An 8,128-nucleotide genomic window follows, 5' to 3' on the forward strand; every position below is an offset into this window, starting at 1 on the left:
TTGCTGTTATGTTTGCATTGTTTGCATATGTTTGCTTCTTTAATGATTCTATTTGAGGATAGGACTATTAAATATGCAGAGGCATTTAGTATGCAATGTTGAATAATAATTTTAGTGATTTGCTACAGTATAGTATGATAAGGTTTTGGCAATGGTTTATACTAACTTATCTCACGAGTCCTTGTTGAGTTTTGTGTGGATGAAGCTTTTGAGATTTAGGGAGACCGTTGATATGAGAGGTAATTAAGGAGACACAAAAGCTCAAGCTTGGGGATGCCCAAGGCATCCCAAGATAATATTCAAAGAAGTCTCAAGCGTCTAAGCTTGGGGATGCCCCGGTTGGCATCCCACCTTTCTTCTTCAACAATTATCGGTTAGTTATCGGTTGATCCTAAGTTTTTGCTTCTTCACATGATGTTTGCATTCTTAGATGTCATTTTATTTTTCTTTGCTTCTCGTTTGAATAAAATACCAAGATCTGAAATTATTAAATGTTAGAGAAGTCTTCACATAGTTGCATAATTATTCGACTACTCATTGATCTTCACTTATATCTTTCGGAGTAGTTTGTTATTTGCTCTAGTGCTTCACTTATATATCTTTTAGAGCATGGTAGTTTTAGTTTTATTTTATAGAAATAGATGAACTCTCATGCTTCACTTAGATTATTTTGATAGTCTTAAATAGCATGGTAATTTTCTTAAAATCCTAATATGCTAGGTATTCAAGAATAATAAAATTCTCTTATGAGTGTGTTGAATACTATGAGAAGTTTGATACTTGATGATTGTTTTGAGATATGGAGGGTAATATTAGAGTCATGCTAGTTGAGTAGTTGTGAATTTGAAGAATACTTGTGTTGAAGTTTGTGATTCCCGTAGCATGCACGTATGGTGAACCGTTATGTGATGAAGTCATAGCATGATTTATTTATTGATTGTCCTCCTTATGAGTGGTGGTCGGGGATGAGCGATGGTCTTTTCCTACCAATCTATCCCCCTAGGAGCATGCACGTAGTACTTTGCTTTGATAACTTGTAGATTTTTGCACTAAGTATATGAGTTCTTTATGACTAACGTTGAGTCCATGGATTATACACACTCTCACCCTTCCACCTTTGCTAGCCTATCTAATACCGCGCACCTTTCGCCGCTATCATACACCCACCATATACCTTCCTCAAAACAGCCACCATACCTACCTATTATGGCATTTCCATAGCCATTCCGAGATATATTGCCATGCAAATTTCCACCGTTCCGTTTATGACACACTCCATCATTGTCATATTGCTTAGCATGATCATGTAGTTGACATCGTATTTGTGGCAAAGCCACCGTTCATGATCCTTTTCATACATGTCACTCATGGATCATTGCACATCCCGGTACACCGCCGGAGGCATTCATATAGAGTCATATTTCATTCTAAGTATCGAGTTGTAATTCTTGAGTTGTAAGAAAAAAAAGTGTGATGATCATCATTATTAGAGCATTGTCCCAGTGAGGAAAGGATGATGGAGACTATGATTCCCCCACAAGTCGGGATGAGACTCCAGACGAAAATAAATAAATAAAAGAGGCCAAAGAAGCCCAAATAAAAAAAGGGAGAAAAGAGGCCATAAAAAAATAGAAGGCCCAAATAAAAAAATAAAAAATGAGAGAAAAAGAGAGAAGGGGCAATGCTACTATCCTTTTACCACACTTGTGCTTCAAAGTAGCACCATGATCTTCTTGATAGAGAGTCTCCTATGTTGTCACTTCCATATACTAGTTGGAATCTTTCATTATAGAACTAGTCTTGTATATTCCAATGATGGGCTTCCTCAAAATTCCCTAGGTCGTCGTGAGAAAGCAAGTTGGATGCACACCCACTTAGTTTCTTTTGAGCTTTCATAAATTTATAGCTCTAGTGCATCTGTTGCATGGAAATCCCTACTCAGTCACATTGATATCTATTGATGGGCATCTACATAGCCCGTTGATACGCGTAGTTGATGTGAGACTATCTTCTCCTTTTTGTCTTCTCCACAACCACCATTCTATTCCACCTATAGTGCTATGTCCATGGCTCACGCTCATGTATTGCGTGAAGATTGAAAAAGTTTGAGAACATCAAAAGTATGAAACAATTGCTTGGCTTGTCATCGGGGTTATGCATGATTTAAATATTTTGTGTGGTGAAGATGGAGCATAGCCAGACTATATGATTTTGTAGGGATAACTTTCTTTGGCCATGTTATTTTGAGAAGACATAATTGCTTAGTTAGTATGCTTGAAGTATTATTATTTCTATGTCAATATGAACTTTTGTCTCGAATCTTATGGATATGAATATTCATGCCACAAGTAGGAAGAATTACATTGAAATTATGCCAAGTAGCACTCCGCGTCAAAAATTCTTTTTCATCATTTACCTACTCGAGGACGAGCAGGAATTAAGCTTGGGGATGCTGATACGTCTCCAACGTATCTATAATTTTTGATTGCTCCATGGTATATTATCTACTGTTTTGGGCAATATTGGGCTTTATTATCCACTTTTATATTACTTTTGGGACTAACCTATTAACCAGAGGCCCAGCCTAGATTTGCTGTTTTATGCCTATTTCAGTATTTCGAAGAAAAGGAATATCAAACGGAGTCGAAACGGAATTAAATCAACTGGAGAAGTTATTTTTGGAAGGAAACCTACCGGATAGACTTGGACCCTACGTCAGAAGATGAAGGAGGTGCTCACGAGGGTGGGGGGCGCGCCCACCCCCCTGGGGCACGCCCCCTGCCTCGTGGCCCCCCCTTCGGCCCACCGACGTACTCCTTTCACCCATATATACCTACGTATCGTAAAACTTCCAGAACGCACAATAGATCGGGAGTTCCGCCGCCAGAAGCCTCAGTAGCCACCAAAAACCAATCTAGACCCGTTCCGGCACCCTGCTGGAGGGGGTAATCCTTCTCTGGCGGCCATCTTCATCATCCCGGTGCTCTCCATGACGAGGAGGGAGTAGTTCTCCCTCGGGGCTGAGGGTATGTACCAGTAGCTATGTGTTTGATCTCTCTCTCTCTCTCTCTCGTGTTCTTGAGATGGTACGATCTTGATGTATTGCGAGCTTTGCTATTATATTTGGATCCTATGATGTTTCTTCCCCCCTCTACTCTCTTGTAATGAATTGAGTTTCCCCTTTGAAAGTTATCTTATCGGATTGAGTCTTTAAGGATTTGAGAACACTTGATGTATGTCTTGCGTGGGATATGTGTGGTGACAATAGGATATTCAATGATCCACTTGATGTTTGTTTTGGTGATCAACTTGTGGGTTCCGTGACCTTGGGAATCTATGGATAGGGGTTGGCACACGTTTTCGTCGTGATTCTCCGGTAGAACTTTGGGGCACTCTTTGAGGTCCTCTGTGTTGGTTGAATAGATGAATCTGAGATTGTGTGATGCATATCGTATAATCATGCCCACGGATACTTGAGGTGACATTGGAGTATCTAGGTGTCATTAGGTTTTGGTTGATTTGTATCTTAAGGTGTTATTCTAGTACGAACTCTAGGGATGTTTGTGACACTTATAGGAATAGCCCAACGGATTGATTGGAAAGAATAACTTTGAGGTGGTTTCGTACCCTACCATAATCTCTTCGTTCGTTCTCCGCTATTAGTGACTTTGGAGTGACTCTTTGTTGCATGTTGAGGGATAGTTTTATGATCCAATTATGTTAGTATTGTTGAGGGAACTTACACTAGCGAAAGTATGAACCCTAGGCCTTGTTTCCTATCATTGCAATACCGTTTACACTCACTTTTATCATTAGTTACCTTGCTGTTTTTATATTTTCAGATTACAAAAACTATTATCTACTATCCATATACCACTTGTATCACCATCTCTTCGCCGAACTAGTGCACCTATACAATTTACCATTGTATTGGGTGTGTTGGGGACACAAGAGACTCTTTGTTATTTGGTTGCAGGGTTGCTTGAGAGAGACCATCTTCATCCTACGCCTCCTACGGATTGATAAACCTTAGGTCATCCACTTGAGGGAAATTTGCTACTGTCCTACAAACCTCTGCACTTGGAGGCCCAACAATGTCTACAAGAAGAAGGTTGTGTAGTAGACATCAGATTCCCACTAGTATATGAAAGTGACAACATAGGAGACTCTCTATCATGAAGATCATGGTGCTACTTTGAAGCACAAGTGTGGTAAAAGGATAGTAACATTGCCGCTTCTCTCTTTTTCTCTCATTCTTTTTTGTTTTTTCTTTGTTTTTTGTGCCTTCTATTTTTTATGGCCTTTTTTTCTCTTTTTTTTCCGTCCGGAGTCTCATCCGGACTTGTGGGGGAATCATAGTCTCCATCATCATTTCCTCACATGGGACAATGCTCTAATAATGATGGCCATCACACTTTTATTTACTTGGAACTCAAGAATTACAACTCGATACTTAGAACAAAATATGACTCTATGTGAATGCCTCTGGCGGTGTACCGGGATGTGCAATGACTCATGAGTGACATGTATGAAAGAATTATGAACGGTGGCTTTGCCACAAATACAATGTCAACTACATGATCATGCAAAGAAATATGACAATGATGAAGCGTGTCATAATAAACAGAACGGTGGAAAGTTGCATGGCAATATATCTCAGAATGGCTATGGAAATGCCATAATAGGTAGGTATGGTGGCTGTTTTGAGGAAGGTAAATGGTGGGTTTATGGTACCGGTGAAAGTTGCGCGGTACTAGAGAGGCTAGCAATGGTGGAAGGGTGAGAGTGCGTATAATCCATGGACTCAACATTCGTCATAAAGAACTCACATACTTATTGCAAAAATCTATTAGTTATCAAAACAAAGTACTACGCGCATGCTCCTAATGGGATAGATTGGTAGGAAAAGACCATCGCTCGTCCCCGACCGCCACTCATAAGGAAGACAATCAAAAAATAAATCATGCTCCGACTTCATCACATAACGGTTCACCATACGTGCATGCTACGAGAATCACAAACTTTAACATAAGTATCTCTCAAATTCACAACTACTCACTAGCATGACTCTAATATTATCATTCTCATATCTCAAAACAATCATAAGGAATCAAACTTCACATAGTATTCAATGCACTTCATATGAAAGTTTTTATTATATCCCTCTTGGATGCCCATCATATTAGGACTAGTTTCATAACCAAAGCAAACTACCATTCTATTTAGAGACTCTCAAAATGATATGAGTGAAGCATGAGAGTTCAACAATTTCTTCGAAATAAAACTACCGCCATGCTCTAAAAAAATATAAGTGAAGCACTAGAGCAAATGACAAACTACTCCAAAAGATATAAGTGAAGATCAATGAGTAGTCGAATAATTATGTAACTATGTGAAGACTCTGTAACATTTAAGAATTTCAGATCTTGGTATTTTATTCAAATATCAAGAAAAACAAAAAGAAAATAAAATGACGCTCCAAGCAAAACACATATCATGTGGTGAATAAAAATATAGCTCCAAGTAAAGTTACCGATGAATGAAGACGAAAGAGGGGATGCCATCCGGGGCATCCCCAAGCTTAGGCTCTCGGTTGTCCTAGAATATTACCTTGGGGTGCCTTGGGCATCCCCAAGCTTAGGCTCTTGCCACTCCTTATTCCATAGTCCATCGAATCTTTACCCAAAACTTGAAAACTTCACAACACAAAACTTAACAGAAAACTCGTAAGCTCCGTTAGTATAAGAAAATAAATCACCACTTTGGTACTGTTATGAACTCATTCTAAATTCATATTGGTGTAATATCTACTGTATTCCAACTTCTATATGGTTCATACCCTTCGATACTACTCATAGATTCATCAAAATAAGCAAACAACACAATGAAAACAGAATTTGTCAAAAACAGAACAGTCTGTAGCAATCTGGAGGTTTTGAATACTTCTGTCACTCCAAAAATTCTGAAATAAATTGGTGGACCTGAGGAATTTGTCTATTAAGCATCTTCAAAAAGAATCAACCTAAACGTACTCTCCATTAAAAATGGCAGCTAATCTCGTGAGCGCAAAAGTTTCTGTTTTTTACAGCAAGATCGCAAAGACTTCACCCAAGTCTCCCCAAAGGTTCTACTTGGCACAGACACTAATTAAAATATAAAACCACATATAAACAGAGGATAGATGAATTATTTATTACTAAACAGGAGCTAAAAGCAAAGAACAAAAATAAAATTGGGTTGCCTCCCAACAAGCGCTTACATGTAACGCCCCTAGCTAGGCATGATGATTTCAATGATGCTCACATAAAAGATAAGAATTGAATCATAAAGAGAGCATCATGAAGAATATGACTAGCACATTTAAGTCTAACCCACTTCCTATGCATAGGGATTTTGTGAGCAAACAATTTATGGGAACAATAATCAACTAGCATAGGAAAGCAAAACAAGGATAACTTCAAGATTTTAAGCACATAGAGAGGAAACTTGATATTATTGCAATTTCTACAAGCATATATTCCTCCCTCATAATAATTTTAAGTAGCATCATGAATGAATTCAACAATATAACCTTCACATAAAGCATTCTTTTCATGGTCTACAAGCATATAACTTTTATTATTATCCACATAAGCAAAATTCTTCTTATTCGGAATAGTGGGAGTATCATAAGAAACTCGAATACTATAAATTGTTTCCACATTAAAAGAGTAATGTTCAGAAAAATGGTAATCATAATCATGACAAGTTTTATAAATATAACCATCACTACTTTTTATAGCATAAGTGTCATCACAATAATCATCATAAGTAGCAACTTTGTTCTCATCATAATCAATTAAGACCTCTTCCAAGATAGTGGAATCATTACTAAATAAAGTCATGACCTCTCCAAATCCACTTTCATAATTCTCAAAATAAGATTCAACATCCTCCAAAATAGTGGGATCTTTACTTCCTAAAGTTGACACTCTTCCAAATCCACTTTCATCAATATAACCATCATAAATAGGGAGGCATGCTATCATCATAATAAAATTGCATATCCAAAACTTGGGAGGTTAAATATATCATCTTCATGAAACATAGCATCCCCAAGCTTGGGACAAAACATTAATTGTAGCAAATAAATTCTCAACATGTCATTCTCATCAATATAGCATCCCAAGCTTGGGCCTTTTCATATCATAAGCATAATCACTCTCATCATTAATAGTAATGGATAGCACCAATAGTATAGCAAATTATCAATCATCAACAATGAGTAAATAGGAGCAACATCATTTGAGAGGGATACTTTTTACCTTGCTTCTTCGTCTTTTCTTTTCTTCTTCACATTATGTTGTGGGTTTAATCCTCTTTGTGGAGCTCCTATTAATGAGAATTGGTTTGAATAGAAGGCTCCTCCTTGTTAAACTGATTCATCATAAGAAATAATAGGAGGATATTGGGAAGTCCTCTTCCCTTTCATTAGTATTCTCTTCATCTTCTATTTGTTTTCTTGTCTTATGTAATTGGCAATATAAGAATTTTCAAATCCAATTCACCGCCACAATACTGTCGGATTTCGGGTTCCGGCAAAACCCTTGAGGTTCGAACACTGGGGTGCGCATGAAGATCTTCCCCTCTCTAGCTCACACACATCGTGATCTCACGACCTAGCTCGACGAACCCAAAGAACAAGAGACACAAGAGTTATACTGGTTCGGGCCACCGATGTGGTGTAATACCCTACTCCAGTGTGGTGGTGGATTTCCTCTTGGGCTGAGGATGAACAGTTACAAGGGCAGAACAACCTCCTGAGGAGAGGTGCTCTTATGCTTGGTGAGTGTGGTGGTTTTGGTGGAATGAATCCGGTCCAAGATGAGGTGATCTCTCTCCCTGCCTACGGTGGTGGCTAGTCCTATATATAGAGGCCCAGGTCCTCTTCCCAAATATTAGGCGGGAAGGGATCCCACAATGGCCAATTTGAAGGGGGACAACTAGTACAAGCTATCCTGGCAAAAGTAGTCCTCGCCCGCCAAAGGCTCTGGTGGTGACGCTGTCTTGGGCTCCACGGTGACCTCCGTCCTGCTCTCCTGCTGGTCTTGGTCCTGTTGCACCGATATGGAAACCTTTGCCTGATGCC

This window comes from Triticum urartu, chromosome 2, assembly GCF_003073215.2.
Source record: "Triticum urartu cultivar G1812 chromosome 2, Tu2.1, whole genome shotgun sequence".
Lineage (NCBI taxonomy): Eukaryota > Viridiplantae > Streptophyta > Magnoliopsida > Poales > Poaceae > Triticum > Triticum urartu.